General features: G+C 38.5%; 1 protein-coding gene and 1 non-coding gene across 2 annotated transcripts in view; one reads left to right on the forward strand and one right to left on the reverse strand.

Moving 5' to 3' along the window:
- The window catches only part of cdh13 (cadherin 13, H-cadherin (heart)), a 341,165-nt gene that overhangs the window by 170 nt on the left and 320,825 nt on the right, over positions 1–20,170 (forward strand). The gene's annotated exons all lie outside the window — the stretch shown is intronic.
- trnaa-agc (transfer RNA alanine (anticodon AGC)) lies at positions 6,906–6,980 on the reverse strand. The gene has a single exon. It is a non-coding gene; the product is annotated as a tRNA-Ala (tRNA).

Raw genomic sequence — 20,170 nt, forward strand, 5'->3', positions numbered from 1 at the left:
GGCGCGAGAGGTTTCTTTCCGTTATGTTCAGGAATATCCCTCGAGCTGGTTCTTAGATTTATTTTGCGTTAATTTAGTGTCGGGAAAATAGTGAAATTAATTTGGGAGCGCATTGCACGTTTTCACAACTCGTTGAGCAGAAAGAGTTGCACTGAGATAATACTTAAAGCTGAATGCCACGACTAACAGAATAGAGATCAGTCTAATGTAACATGCTATTCTTTATTTCTATTTTCTTCTTCTTCTTAATTTATCGCTTTATTAGCGATGTCGCTAATGCGTTGAACGTATAATTCGAAATTAATATTCGTGTGATTCAGTCTAATGCACTGAGTTCAGGTGGGTGCAAATCACGAGCAAACTCAGTCTCAGATCGCATCTATATTCCGCTCAGCTCTGAAGTTGAGCGCTCCTTTGGCTCCCTTCATCAGGAGACATTCACACGACGGGCTGACTCACGGAGCCCTTCTCCATTCACTAAAGACAGCAAAGAATCCGTAAATGAGCGAACAAATAAACGATTCAAGACTAAAACAGTGCCTATCCAGTCATTTGGATCGCTGAAACTAAATGAACATTAACGAACAAATAAAAGATTAACGATAAATTCAATCTCCGTTCACTTCAGAGAGCTTAAACAATAAACAAGATTAACGAATAGTAATCAAACAAATAAAACAAGAGTCGCTTTATTCACTTGAAACTAAATAAACGAGACCAATAAATATGAATGAATAACCAAATAGCCTACAATAAACGATTGACTCTCTCTTTAATCGTTGATCATTTCAAAGAAATGAAATGAAATGAAACTGGTAAACAAATTAAGATTATTAAAATTAGAGATTAGCTACTCATTAGAACAACAGCGCGTTCACTTCAAACAGCTGAAATTAAAGAATGGAGCCAAATTCACGCGTAAAGAAGTAAATCGATTCAGTTTAAGGTGGCAGATGTGTTTTGAAACATTATAGCTGGGTTTTACCTGGTTTAAGATGGTCATTAGCTGGATCAAGCTGGTTGACCATCTTGGACTGGCAACAGACTACAGCTAGCTACATACAAGCTTGAAGTGGTCGAGCTTGCTACATTGTAGATGGTTAACCAGCTTCCAGTGATCTTCTTGCACCAACTGATAACCAACTTAGAAAGCAGCTAACTAACAGCCTTTTACAATCTCGTTTTACAAACTGTTACTTTCGTTCACCTGAGGCTGTTAATACTAATGGACAGTTAATATAGTCATGTTTTTGCATGTGCATTACATTGTGACTGGTAGTCAGTTGGGGGTGAAAGAGACATTATGGCCTCCTGCATTAAAAATGTTGATGGCTCATTTGTAAGCCACTGCTCAACAGTTAATTCCTTGTACAGGATAATGAACAACAGGTGTCGTGGTGGTGGTGGTTCCTCTCACACATTAAATGCCATTATTTTCTGAGAATATGATTTATAATGCTCAAACGCATTAAGCTGTGGTTCTCAAATGGCCCATTGAAGATAATATGCATTTGATGGACATTTTCGGTTAGATAAATGTTATTATGGATTAGTTAGTTGTATGTAAGGTGATTTATAACTTGGCATGCCCTCAGCATGTGCTACATGCATTATTCATCATTTAATTTAAATACATCTTCTCTGTTGTTTATCACACGGAAAGCTCCAGGCTTTGTGCGCAGTTTAAAAAAAGACACTTTATCCTTGAGAACTTTGAGAGACCTATCACTGTGCACTTATTATTACTTATTAGGCATTAGTCACATTTCAGCTCTTCTCAGATGCTTCATTGGGCTTTTACTTTTACAGCTGTGAATCATCACAATGCTCTGAATCTTCACGGAGTCTGAACAGATTACAGCACGTTCTTTTTAACAATTCATTGTAAGCAAGATGTTGTCTATGTTTGGCTCCCCTTGGTTGCAATTAACCACTTTAAATAGATAATAGCTTCATACGATGCTCTCTAGATGGTCGTCTCACCCTCACCGTCTACCTGGCTAGCAATGCGAAATCCCTTTTTTCTTCTCTGGCTCCGTGTGTGATCAAGTGAGAAGGATCTTATTTATAGTCGCACAGGTAGGGTGCCAAGTTTCCCTTGCGTATCGGAGCCTGTGAATTCCCCTCCTCTATAAATCCCTGTTTCCAAAATGAAACGTTAAGCAGTCGCGAGTCGCTGCAATGATTCAGAATAAGCGCGGCGTACCCGTGAGGTGCAGACATTTATCTTTTGCTCTCTCTCCCCCATTGCTTTTGTGTTTTATTTTATTTACTTATCTATTTACCCAGTTTCCCCCAGCATAGCGTTAGAAAATAGAAAAAGAGAGCGAGAAATGGAAGGGAAAATAATTTCCCTCGCTTGCTGTAAGATCCCTAAGTGGCGAGGGTTCTTTGGAATGGAACATGCAGTTCAATATCTCAGGTAATAGATAAGTCAGTGTGGCCATTTAAAGTTTCGAGAAGATGTTGTTCGCTCCAGGATGCACATATTGGCTTTAAATCTTGTATAGGCCACACTCAACGCTTTTGAATTGCTATTTGCATCACTTTCCCCTTTGATGACCTTGTGGCGCGACATGGATGGTGTGCGTTCGATGACTTCGCCGCCACTTATTTGTTACTCCTGTGATTCATCAGTCTTAATGAGAGAAAGAGGCGCTGCTTTAGGCTGGTGTCATTTCTATTTATTGCAAGGGTAACAGGTGCACATCGCTTCAGCCAGGGCATAACGCACAAGCGCACACACACACAATCACACTTTCCCTTTAGTCGCAAAGCCTAAAGGCAGTCATGCAGAAGGGCTGGCTTCAGCTGTGTCCACTCTCTGTGTCTAGGGTGCTCATCACTAGCTACAGAGTGCATGTATATATAGCATCCCTTCTTAGTGAATGGCGAGGTGAGGTAAGAATTCGCGTTTTAATGTCAAAATGCAAAGCACCTTAAATATTTAAGCGTTTTCCATTTAATGTACTGTGTTGAGATCAATCACTTTATATTAGCATTACTTCAAATGCATTATTTCTACATTTCCATCGGTTGCATGGTTTCCTCACCAAGGAGGTCTATAAATTAGGTTGGAATGGTTGAATTGGTGTTACTGGACTTCTTGCTGGATGCTTTTTTTCCCATTGAGAACTAAATATTTTTAATTTTAATTTTTTTATTTTATTTTAGTTTTATAGATTTATTGATAAGAAGTAACATAAAAAATCAGTTTAACCTAAATTAGGGACGCAACAGTGTTATTATTAACTAAACTATTAAAATCCTTTTCATGAATTGAAATGAGGCTGAAATAAAATATAAACGAGATTAAAAAAGTAATTAAAAAAGACAAAAAACACAGATTAAATCAATTTAAAATTAAAACAGAAAATGTAAAAGCTAACTTATAATAGTATTTAAATTAATACTAAAGCTAAAACTGAAATTAAATAACGGTAAACTGATTTTTTAAAAACAAAAAAAACATAAAATGACAATCACACAATTAAAAAAATTAAATTAAAAAATTAAAATATATAAATAAAAGCTAACTCGAAACATTAATAAATATGATAATAGTATTTAAATAATATTAAAATAACACTGGGATGCAAAAATATTAAAATTCTGGCCAATATCGATAAGCTGGTAATTATTTTCATGTTATGGCCGATAACCATCAAATAGCCGATATTCAAATTCTATACAATCTTGTCTAAATAAATTATGGTGTAAATGTCTAAATAAATAAATGGTGTAATTACTGCATCCACCAGCAGGGACGAACTGCTGATACTAACTTGATACTTACTGTCTGGTCCTCGCAATGCCTTTAGGTAACTTTGCACTGAAGCACAGACAGAATTTGGGAGGTCTGGTTTGTATTTAACCTTGCAGATGGACTGTACTGTGACTCGTGCTTTCATCGTTGAAGTGCGCCATTAGGAGGAAGCTTGTCTTACCAGAGTGAGAAATCTTGATTAATTTGCGCACTAGCTGTTGAGCACAATATGGTAAATGAAGGTCTGGTAATGATGGAGATAATGAGAGCACCCAGTCATTAGCACTGCAGTGGATCTGAATGGTTCGCTCCCTGTGTTGACCCTCCTTTGTACTCGCTACCCATCCTCTACCAAGGTCGCCACTTTTGCTGCATTGGTTAGGTTTGATTTTGCCTTATTTGTGCAACTCCTTCACATCAGATATGCCGTGCATGCTTGTTAGTTATAGCTGTTGGTGAAGAATCGGTGATTACAAAACAATGGTGTAGGTGGTTTTGTCTTAGAGGTCAAGGCTCGCTGACCTCCGACATTTCACTTGGCTTCCAAAGTGGAAGCAGAGTTGGAGATTTATTTTTAAGGCACAAATTTGTGTGTTCGTACTTAAATGTAGCCAGTAAGTTGTGGAGTTGCTAAAGAGATATTTTTGACATGCTGTCAATTGATTCTTTTTCCTCGTTTTGCATTCACATTAAATGATTTATGAGGTTCATTATTTGTAAAAAATGTTACCAAGTGCATATTTGGACTGCTTGTTCTGTACAATTCTTCAAATATACCACCTTTATGGCCATTTTTGTTGCATTTCATACTGTTTTTGCATTTCTGCAATCAAATATGGCACTGTTACATGCCATGTGTCAGGTTTGATATCAGTGATATTAGATGTCCATCAAATGTCATTGGTTCCTGTGTGTCTCTTGGCCAAATGTCATCCTTCGGGACCATATTTCATGCTACAGTGGAGACTTGTAATTTAATGCATGCATCATTTGAATTATTTTATGATAGTTTTCTTTAATTTTATGACATCCTCTCTTATAAAAAAAGAAATAAAGCTGTCAACAGGGTGGTAGACAAGGTTCAAAAGCCCTTTTTGTACCATTTTTAGCCCTAAATGGTACATATTAGTACCTTCAGAAAGGGTAGAGCCCCAGTGACCAGTATCCATTTTTGTGTTTTGTGTCAACAGAATGAAAGTAATAGATTTGTAACAGCATGAGGGCGAATAAATGATGACAGAATTTTCATTTTTGGCTGAACTATCCATTTTTGAGATGGAAGCAAAGATGGAGATAAAAGACAACAATATGTCCCAGAGCTGCTCGCTCATTTTAACCAAGACCATATCAGCAATTCCAACTCATTATACTGAATGTAACTGATTTAGAGACAGTGACAATTGGGGGAGAATGAAAGCTCGCTTGTGTTCAAGTTTGCTCCGTTTTTGAGTGCAAGAGTTGCATTAGAGTCCCCAAACGTTGATTTAGCAGAAAGAGATCTCACATTGTCAGTCCTCTCGTTTCACAACTCTCTATCCATCCCTAGCGCCCTTCTTTCTCTCTTTCCCTGTCTATCTCCTCTCTGTTTGCATAGATCATCCCTCCATCAGGCAGATAATTGCGAGGAGAGCCTCAAAAGCCTGGATCTTCTAATCCACTTCTCAAACACACCGTGTGGCATGCCAGGCCTACGAAATGTCTCTGGACCGCATCGTCCCTCTGAGAGAAGTGGAAATTTTATATAATATTCCTGTATTTGCATATTGATTCATAGTCAATTACTGCTGGAATCTTTTCTTTCAGAATATCTAAAACCGCCCAGACGGCCTAGCCTGCATTCGCCAATCCAAATATAATTGCAGTGACTCATGCTGTAAACACGGACAGCTTTATCTGTGACACTGGATTTCCAACTCGCTAGTTGGAAGCAATAATTAATTGAATGGTATCTGTGTGGCGTTTGTCTGACTCTGTGTGTTTGTTGTGCATGGTGACCTGTGGAGCCAGAGGCAATATGGGGATTTGTATCGGAGACATGCACACGTACACAGATTTCTCAGCAAGAACAGCCGAATGTCACGGTAAACATGATACGTGTTTATCTGTAGATGCTTATGCGGCACAATTCCTTGTGTATTAAAGGGAACCCAGAGAATAATAATGGTAGGAATCGTAACAGCGTAACAGAAAAGTGTTCTCCAGTGTGTGTGTGTGCGCGCGTTCCTTTTAGAAAGATGCATGTTGTTGGGTATGATTGATGACAGGAACAGAGATAAATGGAAGGCTGGGATCTGATTTGTGATAAGCAGACAGGATGTGCCCTGCAGTCCTGACCACCGCTGTTCTGATCTTTCCGTCTTTCATAGTTCAAGCTCTGTTTCATCCCTGTGTTAAGAAAAAATTTAACCTGTGAATGCTTAAAAATATTCTTATTTATGCAGATAAATGTGGATGGTCCAAAATATTAGGAAAAAAAAAAAAAGTTTTACAGTCCAGATGTCTTTGATATTTCCATAGTAAATAGATATGCTCTGCTCTAAAATATTTTATTCACATTAGTAACGTTTTCCTCAACACAAGAACAAAGTTCTTGTAGTGGTACCTAATTTTGTACTGTTCAAAGGTCTAGGGCCAGGTGTGTGTGTGTGTATGTGTGTGTATAAATTAATATTTTTATTCAGGAATGAAACACAAAATTGATCAAAAGTGATGTAATGACATTCATACGCTACAAAAGATTTTTAATTTTTTTTTAAGAAATACTGCTCTTTTGAACTTTCTTCATTGAAGAATCCTGAAAAAAATTGAGTCACGGTTTCCACAAGAATATTAAGCAGCACAACTGTTTTCAACATTGCTAATAATAAGAAATGATGCTTCAGCAATATTAGAATGATTTCTGAAGGATCATATGACACTGAAGACTGGAGTAATGACTGCTGAAAATTTAGCTCTAAATCTTACGTTATTGTACACTTTATTTCAGTTGACCCAGTTCACAAATCGAGTAGAAAGATTGATTAATGTTTTAAAATGAGCCTATTCTTAATTACATTTACATTTATGCATTTGGCAGACGCTTTTATCCAAAGCGACTTACATTGCATTCAAGTTACAGTTTTTACATTTTATCAGCTCTTGCTTTCCCTGGGAATCGAACCCATGATCTTGGCGTTGCTAGCGCCATGCTCTACTATTTGAGCTACAGGAAAGCTTAATTTTATCAAGTAGATTTTAGATTTTTTTTCTTTATGGAGACACCTAACGTTGAAATTAGTGCGGTCAATTAGTTTGGATTTAGCTTTCATATTTTTACCAGTGTTGTTTTTATTAGCATGCCAGCAGCATGTTATTCTTCAGCTGTTAGACTGTTTGCACCATAAAACCCTCTCAAAAACCATCTCTTCAAATTTATCCACCTCAAAGCACCGCCACTCTGGTCGGTTTGTTGCATTTTGTACTGCTTTTGCAACCCGCCTTTTTATAAACAGCTTGACAAGCTAAAAATAGTCTAACTTTTAAAATAACAACTACAGGCCGCTGGTTTCTGTTCCATTCGATTGCGCTCCACTTAGCTCAATGTGTCTTACATAAACTCCCAATTGGGGTCAGGTGAACCCGAAACCAGCCTAATTATTCAGATCTTCTTTAAGAACGATTAATCGACAAGTCATTTAAGCCAAGTTCCCACTGACTAGTCAATTTTGAAAATATGTAGTTTTACACATCCCCATAACCCCTTAAAAATCTGTTTCATAAAAGTCATCCCCATCTAAAATGATAGATTGCTTTCCTCCCCACATAATCTAATTGGACGGTGATATTGAACGCTTTGATATGCTTCATCTTGGCTCGTTGCTGTTTTTGCATTGACTGCGGATGATCAAATCAGCCAACTAAACCCTACCTTGACTGTAATCCTTTATTTTCTTCTTTTGCATTGATCTCCTCCCTATATGACTCACACATGCCTGAAGAAGAGCCTGAACCTCAGCTGGGCTGTGACTAACACCTTTCTCCCTTCTCTAGAGCCGTGTCTCAGACAGGACTTAGGTAACCGGCAGAGACGTGAAGGGACATCAGGTTCCACAGCTCTCTCTCTACATCTCCCTCTCTTTGCCGCGCTTATTTCCAAAGCGTGGCTCGCTCTGTTTTCTTTAATTTGCCGTGATTCACAACAGATCGCCTCAGCTAAGTGCCACATCTGAGAGAGGGCAAATCAATCTCTGCCTTGCAATCTCCTCTCCCAACCCCCACTCTCAACACCAGCAGTACTCACTCCCACCATATAGATGGCGATATAGTGCCAGCAATTCTGAAGGGACACTGCCTGCCATACCAAAAAAAACAACAGGTGAGCATAAGTGCCTCTGAGTGAGTTTGTTTGCTGGAGTTCTGTAAGAATGTTGATTAAGCAGTGTATTTGTTTAGAAGAAGATTAGCAGGTGTTCAGTGCAGCTGACTAGATGGCCTTTGTTAGAGTTACTGTAGGATAGACTTTTGGATTTATTGTACTTGATGGAGCTGTTGAGTAAGAAGAATGAGCTTTTTTTCCCCCAAGGCTTAGCTCTTCTTCTGAGGGCTAAGGTTCAACTGCCTCGTTGTAAATGCAATCAGTGCTTCATTCTTGAGTTTTTTTTTCTTCACTTTGGAAAAGAGTAGTTGTACAACAACATACCCGAGCAAATTTAGTCGCCTCTTTAGCTTTATTTGTTCTCAGCACAGCAAGTCAAGTGTATTTAGTCTCACATTTGTTCTTAAAACTTCATCTTACATTTTGCTTACTGTTCAGTCATATGTATATGAAGTCATGACTATAAACTAAAAACTTTGAGCACGGAAGCATGCTTAGTTTATTGGTGTATACAGATCTTCACATGCATTAGCAGTGAAAAGGAGAGGAAATGTTTCAGGGACATAATTGGTGAGAATGAAACACCCTACACTGTAGTCTGAGCTCTAAGCTCCTCTCTCATAAAGACCCAACCTCCTTTGAAGCATTTCTAAGAAAAGAAGACAAATCCTCTATCCCGAGCAACCTTTTCTGCTCCACGATGAAAACTGGCATGATGCTGATGTGGCAGGGAGCGTTTGTCGATTAGCGTATCAAAAATCTCTGTGTTTAAGCGGCTTTGCGAGGCTATTTTTGGGAAAGGCTGCTGTTGTTGTGGATGGTTGAAAGGGAACATACGGACACTTTTAAATGTGCATTTCTTTAGTTGGGTGTCAGGCGAATTGGCCCTCATCCTCTTAACCTGTCACCCACATGCACACGCAGCATGGTGCGGTGTCTTTCTTCCACATATTTCTTCTTTCTCTGTGCATCTGTCTCTTTATGTCTTCAACCCAGTCACACAAAGTCCCTAGAGGCACAGATTAGTTTCTGCGAAGGCTTTATAATCAGACATTTTGAAAGGCTGACAGCGCTGTGAAGGCCTCATTAGACCTTGATATAAAGTAGAATGGATGTACTTTTAATAAAGTATTAAAGTAAGGACTATGCATACTTCAGAAACAACTCTCTGCTTTTCACTGACGGGTAAACAAGTGACAAGAACAAAGAATCCTTTGTGTTTTCTTGATGAATCAGACATCGCTACTGAAGTGCAAATTAAGATTGTCTGAACTTCACACATATCTAGTATGAAAAACAAATGTTCCTATTAAAAGGAATCTGAGATCTTTAATGGCAATTTGCTTTAATGTGAATGTGCACATACTAGATTTTTTTTCAATCCACTGCCTATAGAGATCCATTGAAGCCATGTTTCACTAGGAGTTTACTTACCTATACCATTGATTTTTTTTTCAAGATTATACTTTCTTAGACCCTGGAAAATGGTAAAAAAAACCTGAGACGGTAAAAACTGTAAATATTTGAGACGGTTCTATCCTTCTAAAATTCGTACACTAGAGTACATTATGTATAGTATAACTTTATGAAAGCAATACGAGCTATATTGTGTTATGGGGAAAAAAAAAAGTTGGTCATAAGTCTCTCAATCATTGTTTTGTCCTGACTTTTGATTGGGTGACATTTTAAATGGGTGGGACTTTGCATCAAATTGCCCCCACAATGTCAAAACAATTTCAGGTTTTACTATCCTTGTGGGGGAATTTGATCTCTACAGGGGATTCTCGGACAACACACAAATAGATATTAGTACATATTTTGTTATTTATTAAGTGTAATCTTGAAAATGCATGCTGAACACACGTATTTGCAGCATACAATATTTGACATTGTTTTTCAGATTTTCCTCACTGTTTCGCTTTAGACTCACATGTGATTATCTGGTTTGAGCCAGCCCATCTGCAAAGTTTAGATTGTGTAGGTGGGATTCCTGAAAATATGCATTGAATTAGATTTGGTTTTCATTAGAATTTCATGTCCTGGCTGTCATATCCTACACGCTTTGCTGGACGCAATTTTACGCTCCTTTGGACCCACATGGACAGGCTGATCCCCACCTCTCTTTTTGCCAGCTATCATACTGTCCATGCGTCACAAGAGCTAGACGGTTAGCAGCATCTCTCTATCTCGCTCCGGCGATACGAATGGCACGTGTCACAGCCTCTGTCAACTTTAAGACTCACAGAGTACATTGTTTATCCTTCTGAGTTTTGACTGAATCAGTTAGGAGATAATTTGGCGTGCCATGATGCTAATCGAATACGGGACGGACAGGGAACAAAATATCATCCTCACCCAATTCTCATTGAAATGCCACAGGGTCCTGTTTGCTTAACAAGGCAAATATGGGCTGATTGTCAGACAGAGTGAAAGTTAACCTTCATAGCACATCTTCAAACAATGAACTCTGTAACTAATTTAGCCTTGCGCAGACGGATGTGTGAATTCTTGTGTTGCCGGCAATTAAACTTTGCCAGGTTGTAACAGCAGTGCTCACATTCCGATTTTTCACATTTGATCGACGGAGCGAACACATTCACCGTATGCTTCACGAACTCAAGCTTCTGTCATCTCAATTTTGCATTAATCTCTTCCAATTAAACCTTGTTTTGCATTCTCGTGTCTTTCAGAGACCGTACCAATCTGCAGATTTCTGCATTAGTGACAGACATTCTCCTCTGAGCCATCATACCCTACTGACATCCATTCGGCACGTAAAAAGTGAGGAAAGAAAAACAGATAATCGGTCTAAATCTGAATCTGCTCTATGAACATTTACTCTTTTACCAAATAAAGTATCTGGGGGCGACACAGCTGTTGTACCACTCACCGAATGGCTCTGGTGGGGTGTGTTGGCTGCAGGGCTGATGGGCACGTGGTAATTGTGTCCTGAAGTGACCGAGTTATAACACAGCTGTCGTAATATGCCTTTTTTAAAAATTGAGATTGTGCCAGTGGCATTTTCAGCCATCATCGTACGCCCTGTTGTTTGTGACCCTCAGCTCCCTGTTGAGTTTTATAGGCTGAGTCTGCGTGTGGGTGAACGTGGGCATGTGTTCGTGGCACTTTCATCCGCTGGCTGTATTTTTGGTATCTCTTAATGAATTTGGATTAAGCTGAGCAACTGCAGAAGCACTTGTAAGTATAATTAGAAAGCAGTAATAATGAGACATATTGTATGCCTATACTAAGTATTTTTGGGATATTAGACAGGAGATGACATTTAAAAATTGAGAAGGCAGATGCATTGTTAAAGGTGAAGTATGTAATTTTTGCACCACTAGTTGTACCAAGAAATGTTTGTCTCCTGACAGGTTTCCCAAAATCGCCATTCTTCCATTTAAGTCAAATAGTTAAACTCACGCCATTGGTTGAGCCAAAATATGACTTGCTTAATATACATGATGACCTGTTCTTTGGTCCAATGAAATGTCAGAAAAGGCAGGGCTATCTGGTGTGACTCATTTTGTTGTTTCTGCTATTTTGGTATTTCAGTGTCACATATTACACAGTTACCTTGAGGTATCACTGTCAATGTTATTTTAGTATTATTTATATACTATTGTAGTATTTTATTAATAAATTAATAAATTCGTTTTAGGTAACAATAACAACACTGATCACTATGTTGAATGTAGCCAAATCTGGCATCCTTTTTTAATTGGCTTGTGTGATAAATGTGTATTTAGAAAAGCATTTTGCCCAGTTGCTTTGGACTGGGGCTAGACCAAGTTGTTGCTCGTGGCATCCATAGTCTCCTAATTGCCGAGGAGACATTTTGGAGCCACTTTAGCCCATGTGGCTTAATGCAGCAGAAACAATGGCCATTAAACATGTCCAGGGTGAGAGATTCTCTAGATGTCTGTGGCTGTTATTTTTAGGCTTGTGTGAACAGTGTCTGCAACTGCGCCTACTCCATGGCCATTAATCCCTCGCTCCTGCGCCTGACAGAATGAAGAAAGTTGCTTTATTTTCTTAATGACCTGTTTACTTAGCTGTGTTTATGTGAAGCTGAGAGGTCACGTTCCTGTGTGTTTTCAATAAATGCCTCTGGATTCCACTTCGCCATCCCAAGAAACTGAGCCATAGCATCCTGGCTCCGAAAAAGAGACTAATTTTTGCAGTTTTACATTCATACCTGCATTTTTTCCTGTCCAGAGTAGCTCCTCAATGTTTAGCGCTGGTGCAGAAAAAGAGATTTAGAACAAAGATGTAGGTGAAAACATAGATACTCATTTCAAAATGTACTGTGTAGAAATGACAATCTTATTAACTACTGTATTATGTATTTCTTTGTATTTAATCATTTTAATAAATTAAATGAAATATTAAAAATACAGTATTTACTGTACCATAAACTTCCTTGTACTCCAAGGTACTCAAAAGAATACCGTAGTGTTGCCATAGTACAGGTGCATCTCAATAAATTAGAATGTCATGGAAAAGTTCATTTATTTCAGTAATTCAACAAATTGTGAAACTCATGTATTAAATAAATTTAATGCACACAGACTGAAGTAGTTTAAGTCTTTGGTTCTTTTAATTGTGATGATTTTGGCTCACATTTAACAAAAACCCACCAATTCACTATCTCAACAAATTAGAATACTTCGTAAGACCAATAGAAAAAACATATTTAGTGAATTGTTGGCCTTCTGGAAAGTATGTTCATTAACTGTATATGTACTCAGTACTTGGTAGGGGCTCCGTTTGCTTTAATTACTGCCTCAATTCGGCATGGCATAGGGGTGATCAGTTTGTGGCACTGCTGAGGTGGTATGGAAGCCCAGGTTGCTTTGATAGCAGCCTTCAGGTCATCTGCATTGTTGGGTCTGGTGTCTCTCATCTTCCTCTTGACAATACCCCATAGATTCTCTATGGGCTTCAGGTCTGGTAAGTTTGCTGGCCAATCAAGCACAGTACTACCAGGCAGTGTGGGCAGGTGCCAACTCCTGCTGGAAAATGAAATCAGCATCTCCATAAAGCTTGTCAGCAGAAGGAAGCATGAAGTGCTCTAAAATTTCATGGTAGATGGCTGCGTTGACTGTGAACTTCAGAAAACACAGTGGACCAACACCAGCAGATGACATGGCAGCCCAAATCATCACTGACTGTGGAAACGTCACACTGGACTTCAAGCAACATGGATTCTGTGCCTCTCCACTCTTCCTCCAGACTCTGGGACCTTGATTTCCAAATGAAATACAAAATTTACTTTCATCTGAAAAGAGGACTTTGGACCACTGAGCTGTCCAGTTCTTTTTCTCCACAGCCCAGTTAAGACGCTTCTGCCATTGTCTCTGGTTCAGGAGTGGCTTGGTATCCCTTTTCCTGAAGACATCTGAGTGTGGTGACTCTTGATGCACTGACTCCAGCTTCAGTCCACTCCTTGTGAAGCTTTCACAAGTGTTTGAATCAGCTTTGCTTGCAGTCATCCCTGTTGCTTGTGCACATTTTCCTACCCAAATTCTTCCTTCTAGTCAACTTTGCATTTAATATGCTTTGATACAGCACTCTGTAAACAGCCACACCTTTCAGTAATGACCCTCTGTGACTTACCCTCTTTGTGGAGGGTGTCAATGTTCGTCTTCTGGATCATTGCCAAGTCAGAAGTCTTCTCCATTATTGTGGTTTCAAAGAAGAAGAGATACCCGGAATTTATACTGTAGGGATGGTCATTAATTGAAACTCAAATGTAAATATTCTAATATTTTGAGATACTGATTTTTGACTTTCATGAGCTGTAAGCTCTAATCATCAAAATTAAAACAAAACAACTTTTGAAATGTTTTACTTTACATGCAATGAATCTAAAATATATGAAAGTTTCACTTTTTGAAATGACTTACAAGAAAAAATGTATTCTAATTTATTGAGATGCACCTGTATATGCACAAAAACACCTTGGTATTACTGTGGACTTTCGTAAACGTAAAATATACTGACAGAGAACTAAAGGCATGGAGCAAGAAAAAAAAAAGACAGAGGTTATACTGGGGGAATGTTTCTCCTGTACGACCGCCTGCAGGTGATATGCGAAAGGCTTGATTGGGGGAAGGTGAATTGTGGCTCTGCAATGGTTCCTGACAGGCACATCTCTCAGCCACAGATTTACCTACCATCTTACCTATGCAGGGTGGAAGACAATCTGGTGGAGCCAATGAATATTTATATCACAGACGATGGGATGGTTATTAAGTGGGTATTCTGGACTTTCTCTAACTGTTTGGAAGTTAAATTAAGAACTAGAGGGGAAAAGAAATAACCTGACCACTCCTTCATTTTTCGTTTCTTTTTTTGAAGTTGGAGAAAGGTAATTTTTACATGCTGCCCGGAGGCAAACATACAAGTGACAGCATTGAAATAAATCCATGTGCAACTCTTTACCTGAGCACAAAAATGGAGCAATTGGGAACATTTTGACTTCTGACTGGAACCTTGTCACACAAAAAAAATTTAAATAAAGGAAAAATGGCTATGGTGGCAAAAAAAAAAAAAAGCAGCTTCAAAGGAATAGTCCAGCCACAAATTTGCTGAAAATATACTCACCCTCAGGCCGTCCAAGATGTAGATGAGTTTGTTTCTTCATTGGAAAAGATTTGGATAAATTTAGCATTACATCACTTGCTCACCAATGGATCCTCTGCAGTGAATGGTAAACTGATAAAAGCTGATAAAAACATCGCAATAATCCACAAGTAGTCCACACGTCTCCAGTCCATCTGTTAGCATCTTGTGAAGTGAAAAAGCTGTGTGTTTGTAGGAAATCCTAGGTTGTTTCTTGCCAAAATATTAGTTCATTATCCAAATTTATCCAAATCTGTACCAGTGAAGAATCAAACTACTCTGCATTTCGGATGGCCTTGGATTTTGTCTGATTTCCATTTTTGCCACCTTACTCCAGTTTACATTTCTTCCTCCAAGTAATTTACTTCGCTATCTACTTCATTGTGTGTTAGCAGTGAGATTAGGATAATTCCAGCACAGATTTGCTATAGTCACATAGCACAGGTGTTTCTGGGAAGGTGTCCAAAGCCCAAATGAGATCTACAGTCCTCTCATCATTACGGTATAGTAATAAGGCTTCCACATTGATTATTTTTATTTATTTATTTTTCATGCTTTCATCCATATTTGACTCATCACTTAAAATGTTGATTAGACATTCAAAGCATTTCGACCACATAAACTGTGAGGAAATGATACTGATGCTGTGCTGGATTTCAGAGCCCATTGCATTTGTTTTCAAAGAGAAAGCTACATTTTGTCAATGCTTTTCCCCCTCTGGCTTGCTGTTGTTTTTTGGTTTTATGTTTGACCAACAAGACAAAGATAAAGTTTGAAGGATGCATTTATTTTCAGAGGAGTGTTAGCAGTGTTGGACTGCTAAATCCACCTTTTAACTCTGACTTAGTATCAGGATTGGGAAAAAGTTAGAATTCATCCATCAAAACTGGCAAACAAGGCCTGAAACACAACCCTGCATTTTATTGGAAGATTTTAGATGTTTTCTGATATTTTTTTCCTCATTTATTAATTTTTATTAATTATTTTTTAATAAATGGAATGTCATGTAAAATCTTTCAAATCGATGCTAGCCATAGTTTAAGATTACCAGCCTCGATTTGCACTGATATGACTGAATCTGTTACTTTGAATTATAAGAAAGTAAGAATGATTGACTATGAGAGGGACAACCATACAATTAATATAATGGGCTTTATTTCTTGTGCTATTACAAGTCTCACAGGTGACAGAGTGGCTATACTTAATGCATTTTTAGTAGAATGCAAATTCGATGTGTTGGATAAAATCATGTAAGTGCAGTCATCATGTTAGCATAACTGAAATGGATTAGTTGCTAATCCAATGGTGTTCTTTGCTGCAGAGGAATGGAATGTAAATGCACTGATTGAGACAGCACCTCTCACACTGTCATCTTTTTCAAATGTTTTTGAGAAGGGAGATTAAAGAAAAAAAGACGGTGCTGTTTGATGTTCTGCTCTCGTTATTGTTTTCTGCTGTGGTTTTTATCGCAACAACAGGAGCACAGGGCTAATAGTCAGCCCCGCCACAGGGAATAACAAATCACACTCGTGTTTGAGTTGGTGCGTAGCTGCAGAAAGACTAAGTATTTTACCAGTTCCGGTGCTGTTAGAAGGGCCTTCATGCTTTAAAGATGCAGGAGTCTGGGCTGAGAGAGAGAGAGATGTGCATTGGTTGGGTTATTGAGGAGAAAACTTGGTTTATAATGAGTTTTGATGTTTATATTTATAGAAAGCACACTGACTGATTAAAATGAAAAGAAGAAACATGAGGGAATTACTGCTATACAGTAAAAATGATATGGGTTGTTAACATTTGGGAATGTTCATAAAATAATAATAAATATTACTATGATTATTATTAATATTATTAATACATTTGTGTTTGTTTGTAAGTATGAGTGAAATCAATTTTTGGGTGACCTCTGTGCATGTTGCAACCAAACGCCTATGGATTATGCTATATCGTGATGTTGCCAACAAGTTTAAGTTTGGAGGTTAGCGATCCAGTGGTATTTACTTGGGGTTTTCCTTGTAGCTCTCAGGAGTGTCTGTTTACTGGGAAAAGGTGCTTGAGGGATCCGTCAGAGAAATTCCAAAGGGACCCAGTTCAGCACCCTGTGGCACACCTTCAATTGCTTGTGTCTGGAAAAAGACAAGACAGCGCAAACACATCCAAGAGAAATCTTGGTGTTTGTAAGCAGGAAGACAGTAGGGGCAGAGAGACAGATGGACAGGGTCTCTGAGGTTTGATGAGACTTCTGGCTGCTGGGAAAGAGCAACAGAATTCCACAGAGATATGGTTACCCTTCTATCCCAGAAAAGAGGTCAGGTAGGGTGAATCTTGTGTGTGTACGTGTAGGGGAAAACAGAAAGAGAGCGTGTTACAGAGTTAGGCCAGTGTGAAAGGACGGTCCAAGGGGATTGCTGATTAGACTGTAAGAGAGTCTGGAGTGTGTCTGGGTTTTTAGCGTCTCTGTGCAGCCAAGTTTGAGCTCCAGTCCCTTGAGCCCCGTATTAGGCGGTGAGTGGAATATAAACCAACAACACTTAGCCTCTTCACGGACACTTACTGTAATGTGTGTCACATTGTAGCAATGCTGTAGACTGGCAACTCTTTGATTGTAAGAAGAGAATGTGAGCGGACGAGATGGCGGAGTCGACAGCAAATGTAGAGCGCAGCTGTTGAAGATTCTTCCTGAAGGTGACTTTTCATGGATATAAGCTCATGATTTTCCAGTAAGCTGTGGAAGGAAACCCATATGGAGCAATAAAAACATATATCTATATGGATAATAGAATGTCTTATGAAAATGAGACTGCAAGCAGTAACCAAGGTGATGTGTATGTCTTTGGCATATAAATTATGATTGAAGATTTTCCCTTGAGTTTTTTTGCATCCTTCCTTCATGAGGTCAAAATAAATGATCAGATGTGATGCCACACTGAAAAGACAACATCTGAGTGTATAGGAACTATCTGTAGTATAAAAATGGATCAAATGATGTGACGTTAATGTGCAATAGTCTTTTTCCTTTAAAAAGAGTGAAGAGTTGACACTACTTAGAAAATATTAAAGCAGCTCGCAGAAACACTCTCATGCAGAGGGTGTTTCTGTCATGTGTATCAATTTTATGTCTATTTAAGCTCTTCATATTTAACATCATTTGAATAACGGGTATGTTTTCATTTGTTGGTTGACACTTACTCTCGGACTGCCTGCCAATTAGAGTCCATCATCTCTCAAACTGTTACGCGCTATGGGAAAAAAAATGGATATATAAAAATAAAACAATTATTTATCTCAATTCCTCCTTTAATGTCAGTTCCCCAGGCGTTCTATTAAGACATGTTCTGCCAAAACCACCCACTGCCATGAATGTCCTTAACACTTGCATCTCACTCTTCATTTTCACTGCATTTTTTGTTATCTTCCATTCTCTCCGTCCTCTCACTCCCACGTTCTCGCTGACCTCTGTAATCATTGTATCGTGGTGCCCACCTGTCCAGTTCATCGTCGCCCTTACGGATAAGAATGCGCACAGAGCTGCCGTTACTATGGCAAAAAGAAGCTTTCTGCATAGCCTGAGAGCAAAGGCTTCCACTCAGAGCTGTGCTTTATTAGAGAGACTTTGAAGCTCTTTTCACTTTATATTTGTGTCTCCAAGCGAGCTGTACAACAATATACTCAACCGTGAGAGATAAAAAAATTTGAGTCACAGGAGACCTGCTGCAAGCATGTCTTGTAGGGGTAAAAATCACTAGTGATCATTATAATACTTTTATGCCTTCCATAACATTTTAAGGCGTCCTAAACACTCCTGATGCAATTTCTAAGGCAGCATTGCATGTATCCCTCACCAATTAAGCAATGCTAGAATGCATAAATTAGGTCAGTGATGAAATGTGTTTGTAATGTGATTTCTAGATATGCTTATTTAATTTAATACAAAAAATAATTAAAAACATTAACTAAACATTAAATATTTGTGCCATGCATGAATAAGTGTTAACAGAATTTGTGCCTATTTTAAAAAAATACTTTTATGCTCACCACTGTAGCATTTACGTTTATTTTGATCAAAAATACAGCAAAACAGTAAAACATTTTTGCTGTTCTAAATAACAGCATTTATTTGAAATGAAACCTTTTGTGACATACATTAACATCACAGGAATAAATGGCATTTTAAAATGTATTAAAATCAAAAACAATTAATTTTAATTTGTCGTACTCTTCTTACTCTATTTTTAGTCTATTTTGATCATATTAATGCAGCCTTTTTTTTTAGGTTTCACTTAAACTTTCAGTCGACCCGGATTTTTGAAATCTCCTGGTCTAAAAAGCTTTAGAAGTAATGTTATTTGTTACAAGTTTAGTCTGTTAGTTTTAATTGATCAGTTGGTGTAAGTGTATTGATTTTATAAAGTGATAAAAAGCCAGTACAATACTTTAGTGTATCAATATTTTCCACATTCTTTAGTACCCTGTTGGACTTCTAATAGAGCTGAGAATCATCTGTATCTTGCCTGGTTTCATTACGTTGACTTCTGCCCAGCACAGCAGCAGTTCCTGTCCTGACTATGATTTAGAGGTATTCAGCGTAATTATTCCCTTTTCTTTTTGGCTGCATATTTATCTTTGTCTTGGCCTTGTACCTCACAGCCATCCAGTCTCACCAGCTGAGGATAAAAGAACTGCAAAGAACTACTCAACCCTTTTAAATGGATTTCGGGACTGATGGGGGTGAATAGTAGGCTTGAGACTGATGGAATTAGCCACTGCTGGATTACAGAGAGTTTCGGTGGTGTGGGTTGGTGTGATAGATGGACTGAGTTATTGCCATAAGGCGCCAGATTGAACGAAAGCTTGAGCTTAAGAAAGGAAGTGAGGGTAAGAGGCTGAAGTTGTAAGAAATAAGAAGGTTGAGAGGAAGGAGGGGAGAGGAATGGTTTGTCTGCTCTGTGTGAGCGATCGAACAATGCACGGCTGGTTGGGAAGATGAAGGTGGCTTCAGTGCTGGAGAAAACGTTGCTGATATGGATGCAGGAGGTAATTTATTCTTCCCATCTTGAGCAAAGCTTACTTCATATCTATTGCCATTTCCAGCTGAAAGTAGATAACAGGGGTGATGGGTTTTCCAATTGACCGAAAGTAGAGGCACACACAAATTTCAGAGCTGGACTTCACTGGTGGCCAGACTCATTGATAGAAGAGATTTGCAGAGACTTGACATCTTCCACAGGTGGGCTGAGGCAATTCGATTCTACATAACACTGATCCAACCATGCAAAAACCCAGTTTACATGCTAGAATCTGTTTGATTAAACAGAGCAGCTCTTATCCAAAGTTTTCTTAGGACTGCAGTCAAAGTGCTATTGATTGCATAGATGAAGTGTGGAGAAACTAGTAATTATGTCAAACTATTCAACCCTATTTCAGTC

This window comes from Onychostoma macrolepis, chromosome 18, assembly GCF_012432095.1.
Source record: "Onychostoma macrolepis isolate SWU-2019 chromosome 18, ASM1243209v1, whole genome shotgun sequence".
Classification (NCBI taxonomy): domain Eukaryota; kingdom Metazoa; phylum Chordata; class Actinopteri; order Cypriniformes; family Cyprinidae; genus Onychostoma; species Onychostoma macrolepis.